At 47.5% G+C, this 27,229-nt stretch overlaps 1 protein-coding gene across 5 annotated transcripts in view; it reads left to right on the top strand.

Annotated features, from left to right (window-relative positions):
• Nucleotides 1-27,229, top strand: part of Prkn (parkin RBR E3 ubiquitin protein ligase) — a 1,215,323-nt gene that overhangs the window by 1,139,688 nt on the left and 48,406 nt on the right.

The raw sequence follows: 27,229 nt of genomic DNA, 5'->3' as shown, positions 1-27,229 counted from the left end.
AAGTGGCTCGCTGGTTAAGAGCACTGCCTGCTCTTCCAGAGGATCTGAGTTCAATTCTTAGCCCCTATGTGGCAGCTCACAACTGTCTCTAACTCTAGTTCCACAGGCAAACCTGCAGACAAAACACCAGTGCACATACAGTAAAAATAAATCATTAAAAATAGAAAAATAAATAAAGTGAGGGACTGAATGGAATAGCTGGTAGCCATCTCAAATGACAATAAACTTTGAGTTCTTATTTTTTGAACATTTCAACCATGAGTATAATATGTTTACATAATTTCTACCCTTCTTCCCTTCCAGTCTCTTCCCTGTCCCACCCCACTTTCTCTTGAATTGGCAGCTTCATCTTCTATAATTACTGTTGTTCGTGTGTGTGTGTGTGTGTGTGTGTGTGTGTGTGTGTGTGTGTGTGTGCGTGTGTGTGTTCCTCTGAATTCAATGTTACTATTACTCTGACCACTTGGGACTAGAAAATCTATCAGGGGGCAACTCCCTGAAGGAAACTGATTCTCTCTTCCTCAGCACCATTAGGTATCAAGTGCCCCACCAGTCATTCATGTGCTTCTTAGGCTTCCAGTCTAGGTAGGACTACTGTCTGCTCCTCTTACTTGGCAACTTGCACCTTGCAATACTATGAGAGCCAACCTTCCAGGGGTGGAGTCTGCCAGGTCAGAACCAGCTCAGTCCCTCTGAGTTCTGTATCCAGAGTGTGTAGTGTCTCACCACCAGCCTGTTACCTTCAAGTTCTGGGAGGCAACCAAAGGCGATGGCAATAACCTTACTATTGGGAGGCCTCTTGGGCCACCCTCAGCAGCAACGGAAAGGGAGGTTCCCACTGTCTCTCATTGGAGTTTCCAATGGATAGATTATGGGTGGGGGGAGAGGGAGGGTATCTATCACTCCCTATGGTATAATTCCACTTAAACCATTTACCCAAGTGAGATAACGTATCGATAAGGATAGGCTGTATCTAACATATTATGCTCCATCAAGGAGCCCAATTTTTTGGTTCCCTAAATATCGGCACTAACAACCATTACGAGGCATGAGTCACTGGGTGAATATACAAGTCTGTGTCTGGGTATAAATGCTGTGCTTACATCCCCTCATTATTAGAGATTTACTCAAACATCTGCTTCAATATCTATGGTATATGCGTCCTGCTTCTCTGTAGGCAGCAACGGGTAGCAGCTTTCTTTTTATTTATTCTGAAATCCAGTATACATCTACTTCCTGTCTCTCAGAATACCAGTGTCCTTCATAAGTAAAACAAGTAGGAAATGCTTATGGGGTCAGGCAGTTAGGGCTGAGGGGACAGCCAGGCCAGGAGTAGCTCTCAGTGTGGTGTTAAAGTTCTGGAAGCAAACACTGTGTGGGAGGCCTGGAAAGAGTGAATTGTTGTTCGCACCTCAGCTTTGATGTGGAGGCACCTGCGAGAGAAAATGCCTCTCCCTCTCTCTCAGTACTTGCTGGTTATTTTATTTCCAGAAAACACGCTTGTTATTTTAGCCGAGGTAATTGCCTGAGCTCTGGGGGATGATTTGTCACAAATGAACAGTGACACCTACAGGTAGATCGGAGTAACGCGTATCTGTAGGGGAAAAAAAAAAGGTAACCATTCTCTGTTGGCTGTGTAGGATGCCCCAAAATAATATCAAATGGTTCTGTTTCAGAGAGGAGAGAGGGAACACTAGAGTTGGAAAAATAAAACCACACAGAAGCAGACAGGTACCTAGAGGCAGAGTACATTTCTGGACAAAGGTAAATCTGAAATTCCTGGGGTTTTCTGACAAACCAGCTCGTGTGTGCCAGGTTCTTCTTCTGTGCTGGTGCCAAGTAAGAATTTTAGCTTCAGTCGCCTGTTTTTCTTCTCTACTTCGATGAAGCAGATTGGCAGAGGCTTCTCCAAACGCACTGTTCACCTATGAGCCCAGGCTGTTCAGTGAGAATAAGCCAGTCTAGACGCAGTAGCTATACAGGTGACCACATACTTTTAGTCTTGCTATCCCTCTGCCAGGTGCCCATGAAGTTGGCCAGATCCCATGAGAGGTGGCTGCAGTCCCCAGGGTTTTGGAGGCCTCTGATAGGTCACTGACATGGGTCAGGGGCAAACCCAGCAGCTACATGAAGGGTAGAAAGGCCAAGTTCTGTCGTCTGTCCTGGGCCCTGTGCTCAGGGAATTGATCTCACCTTGTTAATTTACAAAATTACAAAAGCCATACTGTTGGCTTACAGACAGTTCTGCTAGGCTCCGCCCAACAGCTACCTAGCAACAGCTTGCATAGCCTCCTGCCAGGTGCAAGCCAACCTGGTACATAAGAACTGCTCACCTACCCCAACGCGCTCTCCCTTGCCCCTCCCCCTCCCCTTCCCTCCCCCCTCTCTCTCCATCTCCTATTCTCTCACTCTCTCTCTTCCCCACATGTCCTGCCCAGCCTCTTCCTCTCTCTTCCCTTCCTGTCCTTCTCTGCCCCCCCTTTCTCTGCCTCTCCCTTTTTCCAGGTCCCCCTCCATTCCTCCAATAAACTTCCTTTTGTACTAGGCCTGTTGCATGGTGGTGATTCCTTGGTGTAACACCTTGGCTGCCCCTCAGAGGTGCTCCCTCCCGCCCTCTTATATTGCCAGTTTACAAAACACAACACACCCTTTCATCCAATGAGTCTGGCCGTTAAACCCCAGAGGTGGTTGAAACAATTGATTGACAAAGTCCCCAATACCTAGAAGTTGCAAAGGTCAATGACTACACCTTTCTTATGCCTAAGGAACCCTCAGGGACATGTGGTCATGAAGCCATCAGATGGTTCTTATAAGCAAACAAGCAAGACATGGTTGCCATCAAAACTGTGCACCAGCAAGCACATTCCATCCCTCTGGACTTGGGTCAGGAGAGGAGGCAGCGAATGGCTGGTTCCACATGTCAAATGTGAGTGAGCAAAACTCATCCTTCTCTCTCTCTCTCTCTCTCTCTCTCTCTCTCTCTCTCTCTCTCTCTTTCTCTCCCCTCTTATTGTTTCTTCTACAGATGTGGCTTCAAATCATAGCTGTACTTCCAACAGAATATGCATAGCACTAAAACTTCACTCACAGCCTCAGCCAGATCATGGATGATGCTTCTGCTCTCTCAGAGGGATAATGAGAGGACTCGGGCAGACCATCTTCCTCCTTGCTCCAGTCCATTAGACTGATAGCTGACAGGCAGCATGTGGCCTTTGTTGTTGTCACAATGAACTAATGTAGAAAGCTCGTCTCTTGTGAGAGAGCAGGCAGCGGTGGATCTGGTGGAGAGGAGACACTAGAAGAGCAGGTCTTTGCGTTCGTACGTGTCAGGCTGCCTAGGTTTGAATCTGGAAGCCAACCACTGATGGCTAGTCACTAGTGACTTTAGAAAGTCCTTCAGCATCTCTTACCTCATGCCTTCGGCCAAGCAAGCCTTGCTGGGTAATATCTATGCACCAGGTACACATTTGAGATGCTTTGGTGATCAAAAGAACCAGACACCGCTGCCCTCTGGTGTTCACACTGGAGGAATGGCCGGCACAGGAGAGGAAGCAAGCCAGGTGGGTAATGACAGACTGGGGTCAGCAGACCATGCTATGAAGGGCAAGAAGTGGCTGTCTCAGGCTTTGTGGGGTCATCGGTCAGCTGAAGTCCCTCAGTCCCACTCTTCTTGTGTGGAAGTGATCCCAGAGTGGCCCTGCCCTGAGGAAACATGAAGGAGTTCTTCCGGTTCCGAGTATCATCATGTGACCTAGGTGGAGGAGAATGAGAGTGGAGGCAAGCAGCACTGAGAGGGAAAAGGAAGGGTTCCCGACAGGAAACCTGTGAACATGTGCAAGAGCAGCTGGAGCACAGCTGGAGCACAGCTGGAGCACAGCTGGAGCACAGCTGGAGCACAGCTAGCTGGTCAAGGCCAGGACTTGCCAATGCACCTGCAGAGCTCCAGGACATTCCTAGCTAAGGGATGGTAGGGTCAAGCCCTGGCCATGGCTGAGTGCACAGAACACTGCGGGTAACCGAGATGACAAGGGACAGGAGCACAGAGCAGAGGCTTGGTGAAGATTCTCACTGACAGCACACGGGAGCCGCAGGTGCGCCAGCACAGAGGAGACACTGAAAGAGCCCTGTTTCGGCTGCTCTAGGGTGAAGGTGTATGGACTCTGGGAGACGCTAGAGCAAAAGATGAGTGTGGCTTACACCTGAGGGAAACGACATTTCCAGAAGATCCCACAAGTAGAAGAGTGGACGTATCACTGAACATCCTCACGGCAGCCTCAGAGAGCAGGAGAGCCAGCCAGTCTGTAGCTTGAGGATCTGTATTAATCCAGAATGGCTCAGCACAGAGCTCAGAACTGATTGACTGCATCCTCACTGCCCATAGCAATGGTAGGGATGAAGTCTTTCTAGCTTGGATTTGGGTCTTCACTGAATAGCTTTCTGGCTAGGCGATCTTGATAATGACTGTGAGCTCTGTTTCTGTTCTCCACATCCAGGGCTGGCGATATGGCTCAGTGAGTACAAGATGCTTGCAGCCAAGCAGAGCAACCTCAATTCAATCCCCAGAACCACAGGATAGAAGAAAGAACCTATCCCTACAGGTTATCTTCTGGACTTCCATATACATGGCACATATCCCACATGCACCGCACAGACAGACAGGCAGACACGGAAAGAGAAAGAAAGACAAACACACACAGAGATAGACAGACAGACACACAGAGACAAACAGGCAGAGGCAGATGCACAGAGAAAGACAGATAAACAGACAGGGAGTCAGACAGAGGGAGAAATATATTCAATTCATATTCAGTAAATCATCTGTTTTTCAATAAATTCAACTTTATATTTGATAAATATACCTGTTTAAAGATTCTTCACATCCATAACATGGGTTTAAGAATAAATACAAGACCTTCCCACATGAATGACAGCCATAAGGACCAATCAGACTTTGCTGGTAGCATCATCCTCTCCCCCTCTTCAGGTGCTATTTGATTGAGTTCATTACCCACTTTCTCCTCCGGCTTTTGTGTCCCTTCTTGTCCTGTGGTCAGACCACCAAGGCCTTCCTTAACTTTAGGTCATAAGCAGACAACATGGAGATCCCCATGGTCCTGCCCCATTGAGTGATGGTCTCTGTGGTCACTCTCCCAGAGCAGCTACCACCCATGTTAGAATAAAGGAGGTGAAATCTTCATGTTACCGCCTTTTCGTGATGGGCCTAACCTCCTGTGAACGGTGAGGGTATTTAAAAGGAGGCCCACTAATTTCCCACGTGTGCACACTACACCAACGACTAGAGACCTCCCCATGCTGCCCACTGTGTCCCGCTCTGCAGAAATCGGCCTCACCTGAGGAAGGCTAATTTGCCTTTTATGCCTATTGAGTCTTGAGCTTCATCAAGGGAAAAATGACTTTTTCCATTAAAAACACACAGAGGGAAACCAAGAAGAGAATTTAAATAAAAAAAAAATTGGGGCTGGGGATTTAGCTCAGTGGTAGAGCACTTGCCTAGGAAGCGCAAGGACCTGGGTTCAGTCCCCAGCTCCGAAAAAAAGAACAAAAAAAAAATTAATCCTCATCCGCACACGGTAAAGTGGCTACGAAAGCAGCTGAACAGAAGGCTCGAATTACCTGCCTTTTTCTGCTTCTTAAAAGAAAAACGTCTCAGCCAAAAGGCTGCGAGCTGATACACGTTTCTGTATAGCTAGTCTCCTAAATGAGGTTTCAACATTCAGAACTCCGCTCCAGGGAAGAGAAGGGAGAAGACTCTGCAGGGATAACTTGCGGCAGAAGCTGCTGATGGCTGTCAGGGACCCTCCAGACAGCTCCCACGCATCCGCTTCTGCCGTCTGAGCAGAGCCTGGATGGCCAGGACCACCCACAGAGTTCCGCCGCCTGACACTCTGACCACCTCAGGCCTGAGAAAGCCGTCCGTCAGGCAAAGGGCGCGGTGCTGCCTCCGTCAGTTGTCCGGGACACGTCACTTTCTGTCTCCTCTCCCACTGTGATCAGAGGCAGAATGAGCCATGAACCGCGGGTGCTCTCCTGGGAGTCACTTGCAGCAGAGAGAAGGATGTGCGAATTAAAATTGTGTGAAATCCTGCTTCCTCTCACACCAGGAGACTCGACGGAGATGGCGAGGACTAACTCTCCTCCCGGTGACCGCCCGTCTCAGGCCCCACCCCCTCACCGAGCCCTGTCTCCTCCATTGCTTCATCTCCTGCTGCAGACTCTTCTAAAGACAACAGGAGCAGAGGGTCGCAGGGGCCCCACCCTGTCTGCCTTCATGCTGCAAACGCTTCTCCCCATCTCAGGACAGGTTCACTTTAAAAAAAAAGTGTTTGTCTGGCACTATCCTGGTATCCATGAAGGACCACACAGCTTCTCTCTTAGCTTGACCCTCCGGGCAATAATGGAACCAGAAAGTCCCTGGCCTCTCCTGGCTGGCTAGGCTACCGGTAGCCTTGGGACCCTCCCATTTGTTCCTTTCCCAGTCTGATGTCCTCTGAGACAACCCTGATGCCTACCCAGATACTCATCTTCCTGCCTGCCCTGAACCCCTCAAGTCCCATCTTCTCCCTCGGGTCTTACTGCAGCACCCAACGCTGGCTTCTGTCCCCCCAAGGCAAGATGCCTGGGCCTTCCTTGATGCATCCAGTAGCTTAAGTGGATGAACCAGTTGCCTGCTCAGCCCTTCCCTACCTTGATGCACATGTATATGCCAAGCTTAAATAAATCACTTGACGGAAGGCAGGCAGACGGGACGTAGGGCAGAAGCTCAGCCGTCGAATAGGGAGTTTGTAAGTGATGGAACCTTCCATGCTATGCCTCGGAGGCCACTGTCCAGGAATTCAAAAATCTCCATAAATAAATCAGAAAGGTACTTCTGACCTCATAGGCAGCCTTTTCATTGGTGTTGTGTCAGGATTTGGAAAGGTTCCTGTAGCTTCCAAAGAAGTCACACTTGGGGCTCGGTGGGTCAAGAGGACCTGGGTTCAATTTCTAGCACCCACCGGGCAGCTCACTGCCATGTATAACTCTAGTTCTATGGATCTGAGGCCCTCCTGTGGCCTCCATAGGCACCAGGCACGCATGTGGTACACAGACACATATACAGGCAAAAGATCCACACACATAAAATAAATAAAAATCAGTAAAAATAGTCTTAACAGCCGGGATTCCACTCAGCTCCTGAAGCATCCTAGGGTACATATTGGGAGGCCAGAGGAGAACTATCTGCCTGTCAGTCTGTCTGTCTGTCTGTCTGTCTGCCTGCCTGCTCCCCATTCAGTCTCCTGCTGAAGTCAAAGACAGGCATAGTTGAGGCTTCATCAGTATGTGTGGGATAAAGGAGTGTATGAGCCACCACATTGGTCTCCTCAGCTCTGTTATCACCATGGTACCCAGATTCTCTGAAGGAGGGGTCTCCTCAGAGGAAATAAATCTTGCCTCACAATGAGGCCAGAACTTACAGGTATCCTGGAAAGGCCATCTTGTCTGTATGTCGCTTCATGTCAAGTTATTGATCTGCACGGTAAAGTAAGGTAGGGAGGCCGCACAGACCCATGTCCGTGACAGACACGGCGTCAGGATGGGCCTCCGCTTTGCAGTCAGGGCGGATAAACATCCTCACCCCATCACACCCTTCCTGCCATCCAGAGTGGGCTTGGTAAGTCTAATTATTTGTTTTAGGAGCCCTCAAATCCTTCTGAGGATTAAACATTCTCTCTATGCTTGAGACTACTGTCAGTAGTGCCTGTCCCTACCCCTCCCCATCAGCACCAGATCCTCGCTGCTGATTTCTTTCCCCACCTTCTGTACAGTGCCCCTGCCCCCATCTGCTTCCTCATAATGCTCCGTATGGCCCACAACTGAGAGCCAGGAACTAGGCAGCTGGGAGCTGGCAGTGAAGGCTGCAGGGCTCAAACAGCTGCAGCCCACTTGCAATTGATCTAGGGGACCCTGATCTCCGCAGAACACTGAGCGCAGCTACTCTCGATGTGACTTCTCTTCCTGGACTGAGAAATGACCAGAGTGTGGTAGGTGAGGGCAGGGCTTAAATTACAGTGGCACTAGCTGTGGCCCACACACACGGGCTGGAAGAGGACACAGCTGCTGCCTCTTCCGGAACAAGGCCACCAGCTGAGGCCCACTCCTACCACCCCCAACTCAACGCCACCTATCTGTGCATACCAGGTGCCAGCATTTTCACGATCCTTCCCTCCTAGGGCACCAGACGCTGGTGTGGCAAGCTGCAGACCCAGCAGGTCCACAGCGCACCCAGAGCCTGCACCTAAGATCTTCTCCATCCTGGCACGGGAAAGAGAAAAGGTTATGGATACCCAACTTAGCTCTCTTATTTGTAACACACATGAGACAGAATTTAATCTTCCTGTGGCAAATTCTCACAAAAGTTTTTTTTTTCAGTTCTGCTTCTCAACTGAGAAGCAGGACATGGTAGACTTTATGAGAATGGAGCTGCTACTTAGATTCATATAAACACGTAGCAGTTCTATTGATCAGAGGCTGCTAGGGGAAATCTTAGTAGTGAAGCAAAGGGAGACATCCACAGAAGGCTCCTGTCGCTATACCTGGTGGTGACCAGACTGCAAAGAACCAGGCTGGCCACATGTGGTTTCAAATGGGGACTTGAATTGATATGTGCAACTGTGTACGTGTTCATGTACACATGCACATAGATGTGTGCATGTGCATACCAAAATCACACAACAGCATTGGGCCCCACTGCTGGGTGCTGTCTATGTTGGTTTTTTGAGACAAGCATTTCCTTGGCTTGAGGTCTCCCTGATAAGGCAAGACTCCCACCAGACAGCAGGCACCCAAACTCTGCGTGTCCCTGTCTCTGTCTCCTCCGTCCTGGGATTAAAAGCACAGTGGTTTTGTGTGTGTGTGTGTGTGTGTGTGTGTGTGTGTGTGTGTGTGTGTGTGTGTGTGTGTGTTCTGTGATAAAACTTATTGGCAAGACTTTATAGACTCCCCCACCAGCATCTCTAGGGCTTGCTCTCACTGCTACAGTGACTGACACATGTGATTCCATCGCATCTTCTGGCAGATTAAAAATATCCAGCATGAGCACCGTTCCACTTTGAGCTTGTTGTGCCCCACAGGGCAAAAACCACTCACCTGTGGCCTTGGAAAGGGTCACACCAGGCCTGAGTCCCTCCCTGCTGGAGTTTATCTCTGTGCTGTAGTGTCATCACTACATGTGTGTATGCCGTTTGGTAATTTAAACTTGAAGATCCCACTCTGAGAGCCATATGGCTATTATATGCTGGCACAGAAGAGAACACTTCAGAACCAAACAGTCTCAAATCATCTGTCCAAAATGCTCGCACAACTAGAGAGTCTTCCCAACCACAGTACTTGAAAGACAGGCTTCCTCCACCTGCCTCTGTGGGACTTGTGTGAGCAGCTCCCAATTCTTAGGGTCAAAGGTAAATGAGTGAAGGCTATCCCACTCTGAGTAAGATTCCTTTAGCCATTTTCTAATATTTTATTTATTTTTTCATTTATTCATTCATGCATTCATTTTGACAGAGTCCTATGTATCCCAGGCTAGTCTAGAACTTGCTATATAGCCAAAAGTGACCTCAAACTTCTGATTCTCTTGCCCCACCCCCACCAAAGTCCTGGGGTTACAGACACATTCGACAATGTGCTGAGGACCAAACCTATATAAAAGGCTTCCCCTTGCTAGCCAAGCATTCTACCAATTGAGCTACATCCCCAGCCCATTTAAACGATGGAAAAGAGCCTTGATTACACAGAGCACCTCCAGGTCCCTCCTTAACACCCATGTATGATTTCAAGTGACACTGCTTAGATCCAAAGTGTATCCCACAGACATTTGCACCAAGCATTCCAGCTGCCCCCATTTCCTTCCTTCCGGGCATTCTGTGTGCTTTGTTCTGTGTGTTACTCCCAGAGTCACTGACCTGAAGCTCACATACACGTGGGCAGCTGCCCTCAGCCATTCTGGGCCTGAGAACCAGCTAAAGGATTCATCCATAAGGCCTTGGTCAGAAGGAAAAGTGCAGGAGGGTTTTGTTGTTACAGAGGCAACTGTGCTCATCAAGCAGGATCAGAAAGTGTAGAGAAACAAACAGCAAAATAGAGACATTGACCTATCCCATGTAGCTGGTTAGGCTTTTGACTTTGCTCTAAGAACAGCCGGACATTGTACACCCGCGCATGCGCATGCACACACCACACACATACACACACACACACACACACACACACACACACACACACACACACACACCTTTCATAGGATGGACTTCGTAATCTTCAGGTTTTAACCACCCTCTTGGTGATATCACATACAAGTTTGCATTTCTCTAAAGCTATGATTAATAGCGGCCCATAATGAGGATGTGCCATAATTTGCTGAAGCAATTCATCTTGCAGAATGGTGGTCATTATCCTATGGCCTAATTTTTTTACATTTCTGATTTTATTTTTCACTGGGAAGAAAAATGAGCCTTGCCCTTTCCTTGTCAAGCTGTTATTAAAAAATCCCTTTTATAATAGCACCACCGTCCTAGCATGAAGCCACCCCCATCCCATCTCATGGCCTTTCAGACAGCAAGTGAGCACAGACCCTCTGGCAGGGCAATGTGCTGTGTGGCCCCTTCCTGGGCCCCTCACCCCCATTTATTGCAAGTCCCATGTCTTGCTCATACATATCCACCGTCACAAACCACTAATAGCCACCATTGGCGTGATTCTTAGAAAATCACTTTCCTCTTAAGCTCCATTTTCATTCCTTTGTATTTATATTTTAAGTCTAGAGTGAATAGGGTAAGAAGTGACTGCAAACCCCAGGATGGACAATTCACACGTGTCTAAAAGTCACAGAGAGCCTGGAAGGAGGTACCAGCTCTCTGACAGTGCTAGCCACCTTCCCAAGCCCTAACAGTCAGGCTTGGCCTCCCATCCTCACTGGAAGTGAATAGTGAGATATAGAAAATGGGTATTTGCTCAATGCAGACCCAATGGGAAGAGGAATGGAGAGGTTCAGTGACATCCCTTAGCCCGAGTTGCAGAGCTAATATGAGATTGAAAGAATAAAAAATACAGCCAAAAAGTCAGAAGTTTAGAAATGCTATCTCACCCCTAAGAAGCCCTAAATACCTCAAATTTCAGACCCTGCTCTCTACCTGTAAGTAGGTAAAAGGTCACATTTCTTGAGCCTGCTCTCCCAGAAACTAGATAAAAGGGCTTAAAGATAAGGCCCTTAGATATGCGATTCCCGACCTAGTAAAGATATCAGAAAGATTCTCCCAGGAACTAGCTGACCATAAAGTTAGATTACAATCTTAAAAACAATCTTGAGAGACAGGAAGCTTCTCCTTGTGATTTTTCACTGGTATTCTTCACATTTTCCAATGACGCCATCCCTGCCCCCTTGGGTTGTGGCTTCTTCCTTTAAATATCCCTTCTCCCAGCTACCGGGGGTCGAACTCCTGTGCCCCTGCGTGGGATACGAGTCTCAACCCCAGTGCACTGGTTCCTATCGATAAACCTCGCGTGATTACAGCAAGGACGGTCTTGTGTGAGTTCTTAGGGGGTCGCATCATCCCGAGATTTGAGTGAGGGTCTCCCCACTCTGGGGGTCTTTCATTATTTGGGTTTAAATGGAGGACAGGTGATATTATTCAAAATCCTTGTCCATATACCACCCCACCTGGCTCAGCTCCAATCTCTCTTACAAGGTGATCTGACACATTGTCAGAACCATATGGAGTCTATCTGAGTGACAGGTAGCCCCTCTGGCTGACAGCAGGACCTCAGCCTATGAGATTGTTTCTTGGGCTCCATTGTCTCTGTAGTCTGACAGCCAGAGGGAAGGGCATGCTTGTCTCTATGGAATTCCTCCTTCTCCTCTGGGTGGTTACCTCCCAGGGATGGCATGATCTGTTGATATCATAATTCACTGCCTAGAAAGACTCACAGACTTGAAAATTGCAGACTACTTGACTAATGTGGAATCAAGCAGCCAAATACACTTTGCCAGAGTAGAGCTGAGACTGCTGGGTGAAGGGTTTTCAGGCCACCCTGCACTACCTTGAGCCCACATTTCCCTTGGGCTAGTGCTAAGAGACAGCTTTGCTGTGGCATGTCAGGTAATGTCCCGCCCTGTTCAAAAGGACAAGAGTCCCTCCCAAGGCACGTGACCCCCAGCAATAGAAAGGGTACAACTTGCTGAGCTGACTCCTCTCTCCAAGAGAAGATCTTGGAAGTCTTACATTTTGAGTAAAATATTTGACACACGCTAGTAGAGGCCTGTGTGGGCTTCAAGTCACTGGCTCACTGTGATCCACTGGTCTCTGCATAGGAATACCAAAAGGAATACCATAGGACATGAAGGTTATCCTAGGCTCTCATTTCCCCCACTGTTAATACGTAGGTTCCCAGAGCTGAGCTCATGGAAGATACATTTTGCCATCATCATCACCATCACTATCATCACCATCATCATCATTATCACCACCATCACCATCATCACCATCATCATCATCACCATCATCATCATCACCACCATCACCATCATCATCTTCTCCACCACCACCATCACCACACACACACACACACACACACACACACACACACACACACACATACACACACACACTGTTCTGAGTGTCCTGGGCATGAAAGGGTCACAAGGAGGAGACAGGTAATATAGTTTAAGGTCAAAGTGGGTAACATTGAATTAGAGCAGGAGTCAGAGGCATAGTAAGATTGTTTACTTTGTTTCCTTTGTTTAAGGATAAGTTAAATTTAAATGAGCTGAATACACAGTAGGGGAACAGATTGAATACATAGTTTTAAGTACCTCTAAGCATATTCTTAACTTAGTCCCAAGGTCTGGCAAAAGTGCAGTTTCTGAAGGAGAGAAGTATTTCCGGGTGTGGGTTGAGGGGAGCCATTGCTTAAAGGAAGTGGGGTGTTAAGAGCAGGTCTTCCGGCTGTATCACTTCACAAACTCCCTGTCTACTCTCAACTTCCTGAGCACAACGCAGCCATGACTGCCCCTCTATGATAAACTGTCTGACCTCAGACTGTAAGCCAAAATAAACCCCTTCTCCCTGAAGATGCTTCTTGTCAGGTATTTGATCACAGCAAATATGAAGAATAACAAATAGAGGGGAGTTTGTCTAAAGTGGGGTCTGCACACTGAGTACCACAGGTTGGGTTACATTGGCTATGCGGCACAGCAGCTCAGGAGGGAGGAGGAGGAGGGGGAGGAGGAGGAGGAGAGGAGGAGGAGGAGGGAGAGGAGAGGAGGACGAGGGGAGGAGGAGGAGGAGGGGGAGGAGGAGGAGGAGGGAGAGGAGGAGGAGGGAGAGGAGGATGAGTAGGAGGAGGAGGAGAAAGCAGATGTAGCATCCAGACTGAGCCACCCAGGGAAGTCTACTCCTCCCTCCCAGCCTCACGAGCTGCAGCAGGCTGTGCCCCAACTGAAGAAGGACAGGAACACTCTATAGTGAACACTGCCAATTTTCTACCCTTGTGGGACAGAACCAAAAAGCTATTAGTAGGGAGACACTAACTCTGATGGCATTTCCCTCACACACCACAGTTATCTTAGACGCTCTGAACCTCTGGACCTCTTGCTCTTTAGCTGTCAGTTAATTACTTTGTTTCCAGTCTCTTAGCAAAACAGTAAAATCAGAAGAGGAAAAGACACTTAGGTGTGTGTGAGGGGGCGGGAAGAGAGTTTTGCAAGGCTAAGTTTTAGTTCCTAATTTAGTGAGACACTTGCAAGGAGGGAATGGTACTGGGAGATAAGGGGTTTTTTGCAGGTCACTGGTATTTGGCTTCCTTCCCTCCTGGTGACCCCCAGGCAAGCTTTATCTTGTGCATCCAGAGGAGTCTTTCAGCATGGGCCTCTGTGGGAATCAGCTCCCTAAGTGTGCCCTGACTTCTGCATTGGCTGTAGGTGAGGAAGGGATGAGTACAGGGAAGCTAGAGCAAGGCGGTCCCACCTTTATTAAACAGCTACAGCTGGGAGTCTCCTCCTAGAGGCCCAAGGAATGCATGATGCTTGTTCCTTGCAGAGAGAATAAATACCTTGGTTCCCCCCCCCCCCGCTCTGATGCCCCCTTCCCTGCCACACACCAGCTGGAAAAAGTTTGGGCACTGCCACATGACCGGGTGACACAGTGACAAGCTCTTGGAAAGAGCTGGAGACAATTCTGGCTCATTCCGGCCTTGTCTTTCCAAGCGGAATCCAAATCTCAGCCCTGACTTTTCAACTGAATTCTTAAATTAAGATATAATTACATCATCAGTTCCCCCCATCTCTTTTCTTCACCTCAACCCCCTCCATGTACTAAATGCTGATTTATCTGAAACGTCAGGATTGGAAGTCCTGCCGCTGAGACCAAAGCTTTCTCTCTAAATGGAGAGAAGGCAGTAATTCTGAATCGAAGTTCCTGTGACTATGTAGATCTTCACTGCCTTACACTTAAAAATCCAACCCATCACAAGGGTGATATTACAGCAATAGCTATGTATTCGGTGGGGCACTTTGAGTAGCTGTCCACCCCAGACTTGATGGCGAGATACTTATCTGACCATGGTATCAGTTCTGACGAAGTGTGTGAGCAGACAACACAGGCACTCCAAGCAAGCGGGTGCTCAGAGTCAGGAGGGATGCTTGTGTGTGCTGGGAGCCGTTTCTCCAGTGGGTGTGCCTGTGCATGTGTAGCCAGCAAAGTCTCTTGCTTTCGTGGTAGTATTACTACACCTCAGTTCCTGTGACTAGACTGATTTATTTTCTGCACCCTGCAATACTTTTCTTTAAAATGGAACCAGCCGGGGATGTAGTTCGGTTGGTAGAATCCTTGCACAGAGCTGTAGGCCCATGATCAGGGCACTGGAGCCGGGCTTAGCCTACACCTTTAATCTAAGCACTCAGGAAGGAGTAATATGAAGATCTCTGTAAGTTCCAGGCCAGCTAAGCTACACCGTGAGACTGTGTCTAAAATAAAACAAAGCAAAACCTAAGTGTTGTGGCACAAGCCTACAAGTCCAGCACCCAGGAGGTAGAGGCAGGAGGATCACAAGTGCAGGGTCATCCTCTGCTACATAATTAGCCCAAGGTCAGCCTGGGACATGACGTATGAGACTACATTTTTAAGGAAAGGGGGATAGAGAAAAATATTTAATTTAAATAATCTGATTAATTAAAATACTCGTTGTTTGATAGTTTCTTTGTTTGCGGTACTAGGGATTATACACCGGGCCTGGAGCACGTAAGGCAAACTCTTCACATCCCAGCCTTCTTTTCCTTTTCTGTTTCTGTACAGGGCCTCACTAATTTGCCCAGGCTAGTCTTGAACTTACACCCATCCCTGCCTCAGCCTCCTGAGTAACTGGAATTAAGACTGTGCTCTTACATTCCATAATCTAAGCCATCCCCAGACAGGTGGATTTTCTAGCCACTGGCCACACAAGGGTTCTGGGCACACCTAGTCAAGCCAGTCCAGGCCACAGTGTGCTGTGAATATGAATTGTAGGCTGGGCGTCACAAGCTTAGTAAATCTCAGTCAGCAACAACCTCCAAATCAAGGCGTGTTAACGATGTACTTTGAATATATTTGGTGAAGTCAGCATTATAATTAGGCTCGCCCATTTCTTTTCCTTCTTTTAATGCAGCCACTAGAACATTTAAAATTGCTGCTATTTTGGCTGCATAGCGTTAGTCTAGACTGTGTCCCTTTATAAAAAAGAAAGATGAACGCAGTACAAAATCGTACCACCTTCTGGCCTACTCCAAGTCAGTTTTGGTAGTAAAGCTTCCTAGCATCCTAGCATAAGGTCTGAAGCGAGACTCTGCCCCAGTGCCCTTCTCTGGACCCTAATGAGCTACTGGCAGGTGTTCCACCCTGCCCAGCCACCTGCAGCCACACAGTATGGTATTGCATTTACCCTGCCCTAAGCGACCAAATGGTTTTATTCCATCTCAGTGGTCCTGTAGACCTGGCCGTGCTACGGAGTCCCATAGCCAGCTTGCAAGCCCCATCTCCTGGCCTGATGTTCCTTCCAGCCCCAGCCCCTCACTCCAGCGGTGCCACGCCTCCCTGCTCTCCCCACACAGTCAAAATTTAATCATAATAAGAAATGCTGCCCTTCCTGAGATGGCCCCTACTCGCACCACTCCTAGCGATTGATTGGGTACTATCTGAGGGCAGCAATACTGGGTTCTACAAACTCAGGGCAGTCTCTGTTCACCACCTCGCCCTTGTACTCACACTCCATATTCCCAAGAATCTCACATCATCAGATAAGGTGGATGTGGCTAGCTGAGCAGGGACTCCATGACATCAGAGCATCGAGGAGGGGATTCACACACCAAACATGGCTGAACAAAACCTATGGGAAGAGGGCTTTGGGGTGAAGGAGGACTGGGGGGAAGGGTTTCCTAGAGGAATGGGCAGTACTGTATATCATCCTCCTCCGTAGAGCCTCGGGACATCTGGCACACAGAACACACCAGGGACTTGAGGATGGCTGAGCTACAGTGGGGCCTCTCTCCTGCCACATGCCCTTGCCTTTCCCAAGGTCATAAAACTCGGATCCCGGTGTAGAACTTCCGGGATGAGAGGAAGCTGAATATCTACTCTACTCACAAGCTCCGGGCAGAGGCTGCACTCAGGGCTGGGGACCACACTCAGGCTGCAGGGAGTGCCAATGTCATGTCCTTCAGGTTTGCCTCGGATTGATGCCTCACGGAGGCCATCAGACAGTGGCTGCTCTGGGTTTCTGAGGCTCCCCCTTCCCCTTCGCTGGAAGGGGTCCTCAGCTGGTGTCTCGTTCCTCCCTTAAGAAGATCAAGGACACAGCAGGATCTCCTTCAGACAGCCTTCTCATCAGCAGACATTTGTCCCGGGATTTTGTCTTCTTTCTTTACAAGCCAAGGTCCTTTAAGGGTGTCTAGATTTCTGTGCCCTTGACTTTCTCTCTGGGTCCTCCCACCCCACACATCCTTCATGCACTCATCCTTCCCTTTTTGTGTTAGCAAATCATTTCCGGTTCCCGTGATGTGAACCTTCTCCACCCACCATGCCCATGAGCTTAGCCTGAGTCTGGCTCATCATTGTGTCTCTGGACCAAAGCTGCCCCTGACCAAAGGGCTTAGCCCAGTATCCAGAGCTTACCCCTCCCTTCTGATCTCTAGGCATCAGTGCTGTCTTCCTGCCTCTCAGTTCCAGGAATATTCAGCCTGTGGCCCAGGGCAGCTATGAGTACAACCCAAGACAGTTCATAAACTTACTTAAAAGCATTATGAGGTGTGAGTGACGAGGAGGTTGCATAGTTATCAAACATGAACATTGTAGAGAACAGTGTCACGTCACTATCATGTCAAAAACTTGGTTGCATGAGGGGATTCTTCTAGTTCCTCCTACCTGTTCACCCTGCACAGACTGTGAGGTGTGACGTGCCCACGCCATGGCCCAGCTAATGGAGACGTGAAGTTGGCAGCATGAGGCTTGAAAAAAGGTGGAGGGCAAAAAAGCCAATGCCATGTGCCCTCTCCTGGGACCTTCCATGCTCCCTGACTCCCCTCTCCTTCCTGTGAATACTACAGTCTTGCACACAGAACTACCCAGCCAGGCCCACGATCGAGTTCTACCCACAATGCACAGCTGTTCCCCAACTCACCCATTCTTCATGAAAACTGCCTCTCCACACCAGTTGCAAGGTTCTGATTCTGAGAATCCATAACTAACTAGGATTCCCATTCCTGGGGAGATGAAAACTAGTAAGATGATGATGATGATGAAGATGATGATGATGATGATGATGGCAAGGAGGAGGAGGGGGAGGGGAAGAAGGAGGAGGGGGAGGGGGAGAAGGGGGAGGGGGAGGAGAAGGAGAAGAAGAAGGAGGAGGAGGAGGGTGAAAATTGTTTGGTGTGGACAAGTTTGTCAGCAATCATATGTATAAGAAGGAGATGACGCTGATGGGAAACAATATAAAGAGCAGAACTCTTGCCTTCAGTGGGTGAGGCCCTCCCTGGGTTCTGTCGCCAGCAGTAGGGAGAGACAGCAAGAGAGAATGCATACTTGAAAGACACTGATTGCCTTGCTCAGGACAAGTAGCAAGAGGCTAGGATGGGTGTCCCACCCCCAGGTCTACCTGTGCGACTGTGCAATACCCACTCAAGGTTTAATGTGTATCTTTTTCCCTCAAGATGGGGTTTTTCACTTTATTACCTAGACCATCCTTAAACTCATAATCCTCTTACCTCAGCCTCTGGGATTACAGGAGTACATCAGAAAGGCCAGTTTAATATGCACTCTGGGTTGATTTTTGGCTTATTGATGAAGTAGAAAAGAAAACCGTCTACAACATGCTTGCGGGGTGCCTCCAGCATGATTGGACCCTTTCCGAAACTGATCCTACCCGCAGATTGCCAAGGGCTGGGCCCAGGTGTTCTGGAAGAGGAGACATTTACCTCCCCTACTGTGCTACAGAGCATAAGGATGCCCACAGGCATATGGGACAAATTTGGCTCAAATTGCCATATGGCTTGGATTTCACATTTTTACTGGCGTGGCGTAATCATTTTTACAGAGTCTAGTGCCTTGCTACAGATTGTAAATGATAAGGTCAGGAGGATTAGAGACCAGTTAAAAATTATAGAAGACATATGTTGCTCGTTCTACTAATGAATGGCCACATTCAAACACGCTCCCTAATTAATGGCAATATTTGAAAGTGGTGTTGGATCTGATAACTCCTCGACCAGTGCTCCGTTTCTGGAGGACTCCAACTGCTCCAGAAGGTCTGGGACATGCTGGTTTGAAAGCAGAGCTGGGCAGACCTTCCAAGACAGTAAGCAGACTTCTCAGTTAGAGGCGAAAATTTACCCACCAAGAAGTTTGTTTCAAGGAACACGGACGAGGGTGTGAATCTCGGCGTGAAATCATTACGAGAGTCTCAGCTCGCGACTGAATCCTACTTTAGCCTTTGGAAACAAGGGAGCCATTATAAGATGGAGGCCGTCACTGCGGGAACTGTTCTTTAAAACGCTGTCAGCTAAGACAAATAGGAGGGGAATCGGGGAGGTGAGCAAGACCCGGAATCACTGTCACAAACTGTGCGCCTGCCCCCTCCCCCACTTCCTGTGGACCTGGGAATCCACTCTGCCAAGTTAAGGCCCAGGACACTGCATGGGGGTGGAGCCTAGAACTCCCCTATTCCTATCACTGGCACTCGGCCCTCCGCTGTGCTGGCTGTCAGTGTTAGAATCAACCAAGCAGACAACAATCAGAGCAAAGAAAGGCTCTAAGCAGGAGGCATTGAAAATGGACAGAGAGGACAGCCACAAGCCATCGGGACCCTTGTTCAGCTACAGAGACGAGGCTTAGAAGTTGTTCAGAGTTCTTTCCCATTGCCAGGAATGTGTCCCTCTGGTTATACAAGTGCTGGCACTTGTTTGAGATTCTTTTCAATGCAGCTCGAAAGGCAAGGTGGTTGGTCACAGCACGTCAGGGAGGGGGCAGGAAGTGGCCTTTCCTGAGACTCACTGCGCGGTTCACAAACGCTCCCCTCAGGTAGTTGCACACACCCTTTAACCCAGCTGCATTACTTCCGGAAACTCATCCTACAGATTTCCTTTTTTCCTGTACAAAATCGGCTACGGAAACAAGGTTCCCCGCAGCTTTCTTTCTAATGTGGAGACAGGGAAAGGGTGTGAGGTATATGTGCCACTGGAATCTTGCCCAGCTGTTTAGATCCAGGGAGACTGGAGCTAAACTCAATACCTGTACAAGGCCTTAAGTGAAAGACCAAGGTGTTACCCACAATATATATTAGGACCTTTTGTAAACCATGTGGTTTTAAAATAGCATTTACGTGTACTTCAGCGTATAAGGCATTTCTAGAACAACATGCACGAAAGCAGATGAGCTTTCTCTGAGAAGCTCTGTAGCTGACCAAGAAAAAACAGAGATCATCTCCGTGGTGCCTCTTGAATTTGTGCTGATGAGCCTGTGTGATCCATTCTACAAGTACATAAACGATTTTTTATTTTGTGTATATGGCTACCCTGCTTGCGTGAATGACTATGCACCCAAATCTATGTAGTGCCCATAAAGTCCGGAAGTGGGTGTTGGATCTATTCAAACTGGAGCGATCTATTCAGACTGTTGTGAGCCACTCTAGGGGCTAAGAATCAATCCGTGGTGCCCTGCAAGAGTCAGTGGTGCTCTTAGCCATTGAACCATCCTCCGATCCACGTGGACTCTTCGTAAATACGTTCTTCGAGCTGTCTGGCCTCGGCGGAAGAAAATGTTCCTAGCCCTGCAGAGACTTGATGTGGGGGGGAGGGGGCAATGCTCACTGGGGCTTCTACTCTCTCAGAGGAGAAGGGGAAGGGGATAGAAGGAGGGACTATGGAAGGGAGAGACCGGGGGTGGGGCAGCAATCCGAATGTAAAGCCGAATGAATGTAATAATATAAAAGGAGAAAAAAAATCTATGACTATGCAAATTATATGCCAATAAAACCATCAAAGTAAAGAAAAAATAAATAAACCGGCAATAAACATTTTGTTAAGGGAGAAAAATTATTCTGAGTAGGAATCAAATCGTAAAATCTTCGTGTCTACTAATGAATCACACGGTTTGATTCTCAGCAATACCCCTTCCACACCCTGGAGCTAGCTAGGGTCCAGTGCAGGGCCCAAGTCCAGAGACTCACTTAGGAAGGGCATTTGTTTTGGTTGCTAGGTGCCCCTCGGTCTAAGCAAGATTTCTTTCCCCTGGTGGCATCTGAGTGGACCCAGTATGTTGGTTGTGATGCCCTCATTCTAAACTGGATGTGAAGTTTTCTGCTCACACATACAAAACGTGTACAAATGATGTCTATGCACCTGAAGCTCGGGATGCATTAATGAGGCGAAAGAAAAGGGAACTTTCTGATGATCAGAGTCCCTTTGAGAGAGCCCATGGATGGACATTAAAGCAAGGGCATGTTCAAGGTCATGAACCTAAAACCGACATGACTCTGGGGTGGCACAGAGGCAGTCGTTCTGCAGAAAACCAGGTAGAGGTGTTTTGCCTGCCCTCTGGGATCATTAGTGTAGAGTTTGGGAAGCATGAAGAAACGTGGTCCCTGAGCCCTTGAGATTCGCCCACTCAACCCAGCCCTCTTGAGACCTTTACCCAGCCATTTGGGAAGACCACTTTGTAAAGGGTTGTCTTGGTCTGTTTGCACTCGGAGCTGGTACCACCTCCATTTGCCTCCTACCATGAGACTGTGGTTTTAATACGTTATGTTCTTGAAATGATGTCCCTTTCGTCTTTTCCAACCCGCGGCTTATCGTGCTACTGCCCAGCACCGTTTCCACTCAGCCACACTGTCTTGTCAGGACAAGTTGTGCATAGATCAGCACCTGGTCCCCCTCCACCAGGAGCGTCACCCTTCCAGTGTGCCGGTTTCCCACGCTGGTCTGAAACAACGTATCTCTGCTGCCACCTACAGGACAGTCACCGAAGGTAGCGTCCCGATTCTTCCGTCCCCAAGGAAGTAAAAAACCCACGCATGCTTGCTTTGTGCCTTTGATGTTTCCTCAGACCACAAAGAAGGGTCCTGTGGTGGCATTTGATTCCCTCCTAGTCTTTTAAGATAGAACTTCAGATCTCCAGAAGAAAAATAGGCGGCACATAACAGAACGCTTTTAATACAGATACAATTGTGACGGGAAACGGGCACAAAGAGATTTGGGGTTTCATGTAGAGATCATTCATCAACATTAAGAATCAAAATCTGATTTTAAGGGTCACTGCTTGTAGGTTCCAACCAGCTCTGACCCGTATTGATCAGCAGCCCCTCGCCTGTCCCAATTGCATCAGAAGCTATTCATTGGGTTCACCGCCACGCTTCGGAAGAGAGACTGCGCATCTCCAGGACGTCCATTATGGGCATATGAGAAACAAGACTTAAACAGCAATCATACAATAGCTCCACACTACCATACTGACAGACTAACACCATGGGCCATTTTCCCAACTCCACGGTGCTAATGGTCTGAGGGGTTGATGGCCTTTTTGTATATACACACAGGGGTTGACACCCCTTTGTATATACACACAAGTAGTGCCAGCATCCCTTTCTCTAAGCAGACTCATAACTGTAGCAAAGACTTGACATTGCCAAGGTGGTCCTAGACTTTCACATGACATCTGTATCATCAGTAGACTGGGACGTATGTTAGGGAGCAAGGTGCTTAGCGCCCCTGTACGTTCTAAACATTTTTATTACCTGGGAAGCATCACAGCCTGTAAGAAACTATTTCTTGGTGTATTTACTGTGTGCCGGAAACTGTATGAAGCGTTTATTCTCTTTTTACCTTCTTTGAATAGATGCAGACATGCAGATCGGAGAGATGTCTCCATGTTAAACCTGAACATCGAGAGGAGAAAGACCAATCCACGGTCGTCCAATTAAAGCAAAATATTGGAGTGCACCTAGGGCTGGCCAGTCAGGCTGCCTCTCCCTAAGCTGGGATTTTAGACAGCAGCCCCTGCCAGCCTCTTGAGGTCCCTCTTATAGGAGAGATAAGCTGTTTTCAGGGTGAGAGAGTGGGCTGTTAGGCAGTGTCAGAAAGATACGGCGAAAGGGAAGGAACCGGGTAAGGATATTATAAACAGGGTTGCAAGTTTAGTGTGGGTTGAAAAACATGGTTTGCAGTTTACATCAGGTCTAAGAACAGGAAGTTGTTCTTAACTACACATAGAAAGCTTAGCTTACAAGGACTTTACACAGGACAAATGGGAACTTGTTCATTAACTGCAAACAGAAACCTTAAACTACACTGTATATTGTTCTTTTAGTTTAGTTCTATGAAGCCATAGATTAAATATATATATCTTTATCTTGTGAACATTTTTGAGACAAGTCTCATATAGTCCAAACTGACTTTGAAGTCAACACGTAAACAAGGGTGACTTTGGTATCCCTGCCTCTACTTACGGAGAACTGATATAAGCACATGCCACCACCCCAGCTTATGAGGTGCTGGCATACAGTCCAGGGCTCCCTGCATCCCAGGCAAACATTCTACCGACTGACCTACATCCCCAACTACAGCTTGGTTTGGTTTAGTTAACAGGGTCTCACCATGGTGTAACCAAGAACTCACTGTCTAAACCAGGATGGCCTGAAACTCATAAAGATCCACCTACCTCTGCCTCCTGAGGGCTGGGATTAAAGGCGTGCACGACAACACCAAGCTACATTTCCAAATGTAAATATTTTCCAGACTATTTTGTGAATTGGAGCATGCTGTTCTGTCACATGATTTTAAACGCAGCCATGCATCCTGTCATGATGGGGACATGTCCCGTGAGTATGCCATAAGGTGATTTTGTCATTGTGGAAAAATCATGGGTTGTAGTTATAAACCAGGGGGTGCAGCCTCTGGCAAACCTAAGAGGTAGGGTTCAGCCCGTTGTGCCTGGCTTCGTGTTTGCACAGCAAGCTACTGTGTTGAAGACTGTAGGCACATGTCACAAAGTGGCAAGCATTTGTCTATCTAAATGTATGTCGACATACAAAGATCCAGTAAGAACACGGTGAGCGATTTTAAAACCTCATTTCTACCTAGGGCACTGACACAGAATAGAGCTTAGACATGAAGTTGGCTCCGGGTTACAGGGAACGGCTGTGACAGGACAGCATTGCGAACCTCTGCAGACTTCAAACACGCTGTGTGTTTAAGTAGGCTAAATGCACACACACACACACACATGCACACACACACATGCACACACACATGCACACACGCAGACACACATGCAGACACACATGTACACACACTCATACACGCACACACACATACACACATGCACACACACATGCACACACATGCACACACACATGTACACACACATGCACACACATGCACACACACATACACGCATACACATGCACACACATATACACACATGCATGCAGACACACATGTACACACACATGCACATATACACTGCATACACATTGTTCTTTTTCAACATTAAATCAACCTTAGCTTAATATAACATACCTTATGTATTTTTAAACATAAGCATACTATATAAAACATTTTCTTTATATCTTTATTCTATAAGCTTTTTTAACATTATTTTTAAACTTTTTGAATTAAAACTGTAGGACCTAAACACACCCTTTGGCCTTTGCCTCCCCCACCCCCAGTATGAAGGTCATCAATGTCAGTGTCTTATGGTATTGCATCTTGCCTCACCCCACAAGCTCTCCAGGGATGGTGGCATGGCGCTGTCCCCTCCAGTGGAGGCCGACCTTCCTTCTGTATCTTTTCCTGACAGGCGTTACTTTTTACAGACTGAATTCATGTTGCTTTGCTCAGCCTGATTACTCTTGTTCAGCAAAGAATTTTCTTGTGAGCACAGAACATCATCTTCTCTATCAGTAACAGCTCATTACTGTTGGGGTGCTTCCGATAAACTCGCTGTCAGTTTTCTGGCTGCTTCTTCTGTTCTATCTCCTGCAGTCTCTCCCCCCCTACACCTCCCCACTTCTTCAGTGATGTGTGCCCTAGTGCTGGGATCTCTGAGGCCCACCATTGACTCAAGCATAACTGTGTTGCATGTAATCACACTCAGTGTGCTAACTGTGAGGGAAAATGGAATTCTGTGCTAACAAAAGCTGAGCTCTTACTAAGTAGAAGAGGATGAATTTATTAGATTTGGGCTTTATTAAATAATGTGAGGGTTTTTTTCACCTCTTCTCAGGCACCCAGGATAAGTTTATCACCTCAGTTAAGAGGAAGTTAGACACCGTCTCCTAGACTTGAATGTGTACTAGAGGTAACATTGACTCTTATATCCGGGTTATGCTACTCCATTCCCCGATTACTTGGTTCGTAGCACTGGATCTTCACATTCACTTACTCATTGTCAAATCAGAGGAAGCAATCACACGATTGAGAGCAGTGACCTTCGCCTGCACCAGATCCCCTGGAACTGGAGTTACAGACAATTGTGAGCTGTCACGCAGGCGCTAGGAACTGAACCAGGGTCTTCTGCAAGAGCAACAAGTTCTCTTAATTGACAAGGCATCTCTCCTGTGCTAGATTTTTTTTTAATGAAAATGTACTTTTGTAAAGAATACAGAAGGTTTAGATTGTTGTGGCTTTATGGTCATCTTTTTACAAAAGACAGGGAATAAGATGACTTGGAATTTTTCTGAGACAGTTATGTCAACCAGGACTCCAGCAGAGAGGCAGAGCTACCAGGATGATTACACACACACACACACACACACACACACACACACACACACACACACACGCACGCGCTCGCGCGCACGCGCAGGAGAAAGAGACAGAGACAGAGAGACAGAGAGACACAGAGACAGAGACAGAGAGACACAGAGACACAGAGACAGAGCGAGACAGAGAGACAGAGACAGAGACAACACCTAAATAAACGCACAAACGTGTGAATTATGATTATAGTCACACACATGTGTTGGTTCTACCTATGCATACATGAACACATATACAGCTATAAAGACACATATTACTTATTATATCAAGAGATTTATTGCAGAATTGGCTTACCAGGGTCTGTGCTCTAGATAAGCCTGCCTCAAGTCCACAAACAGGCCTTGCCTTGGAAAGGGCAGGTTGAAACTGATGGGCACAGCCTGACCCTGAAGCCCATGTAGCAGATTGAATCCATCCACCCAGATCGCCTAGGGAAATCTCACCAAAAAACCAGCGTTCTGTCTGTAAAATGTCTCCAGAGTAATCTCTCTGTCAGAGTGTGATAGGTTTGTGGGGATGGTGGCCTAGCCAAGTTTATGAATGAAGCTGCCATCTCGGGTGTTCATATGGCCATGTGTTTGACCCTTCTAATGAAGCCAACAGTGGAGCAGGGTACAGAGAGCCAGAAGGATAAATATGGACTGCTTCTGTAAATCAATCTGTTTGTTTGTTTGTTTGATTGTTTGTTTGTGCCAGGGTTTCTCCTGGTGACCCTGGCTGTCCTGAAAGTCAATCTGTAGACCAGGATGGCCTTGAACTCAGAGATCTGCCTTCCTCTGCCTCCCTCCCAAGTGCTAGGACTAAGGGTATGTGCTACAGTCACTGGCATTATTTGGTCTGTTTTTTGTTGTTCTGTCTTTTTTTTTTTTTTCTGTAGCTGAGGACCAGGGCCTTGCACTTGCTAGGCAAGCGCTCTACCACCCAACCCTATACTTGTGTAACTTTTGAAAGGCATATAAATCAGGCGGGATTGCACATACCCCTAATCATGCTATGCTTGAGTTCATGGGAAGCTTAAACAGAGCCAGCCTGGGCTACGTAGTATGACTCCAAGCCCAGGCTGTACTAAACGATGAGACCTTGCCTTGGAAAAACTCATGCATTTCAATTTTTAAAGAGAGCAAAACAAAATGCTTTAGAAGTCGTTGGTGATTGTGAGATCCCTCTCAAGAGAAAGCGATGCAGGGAAGGCAAGCTGTATAAATGGACCATAGCTGTTTCCCTCTGTTCAGCTACTCCAGAGGTTTGGAAGGGCAGTGTACGTGTCTGGGGAGCCTTGGTTGCTATGAGGTTGTAATCAATGCTTAGGAGATATCTGTGTAGAATAGCAGCCTTCTGTGAGAGAAACCCCGTAAACCCCTGTGGGAGACAAACTGACCAGCAGTGAGTGTAGAACTATGGTGAGGAGGGGGCAGGGGAAGGGTCTGTCTGTCTTCTCCCAAAGAAGCTTTCCCTCCTGACACAATTTCAGCACCAGGAGAGTTTCTGCACTGCCCACAAAATCATCCCAAGGAATTTTGTTGCTGGGTGAGACTGAGGCCAGAGGAAGGTTTAATCCCAAGTTTGACCTACTTAGTGAGACCAAATCCAGTTTCTGGAAATGAGTGTATAGAAGGATGGCATCTTCTTAAATAGGAAATAATTAAAATAAGTTGGTTTCAGTGGAAGATGTTCATAAAAGCATTGAGATAGTCATGGTTATTGTTAGTGCTGGAAAGACTGGGAGGGGGGAGTTCCAGGGATTTAAAAAAATCTGTAGGCCTTGTAATTCTTTTTCAAAAATGAAGTTCTTTTTAGACATTTAAGAATAAAATATTGGCCTAGGAAGCGCAAGGCCCTGGGTTCGGTCCCCAGCTCTGAAAAAAAGAACCAAAAAAAAAAAAAAAAAAGAATAAA

This window comes from Rattus norvegicus, chromosome 1, assembly GCF_021556685.1.
Source record: "Rattus norvegicus strain SHRSP/BbbUtx chromosome 1, alternate assembly SHRSP_T2T, whole genome shotgun sequence".
Classification (NCBI taxonomy): domain Eukaryota; kingdom Metazoa; phylum Chordata; class Mammalia; order Rodentia; family Muridae; genus Rattus; species Rattus norvegicus.
Note: the sequence above shows the minus strand (reverse complement) of the source record. Positions and strands in the feature narration are given on the sequence as shown.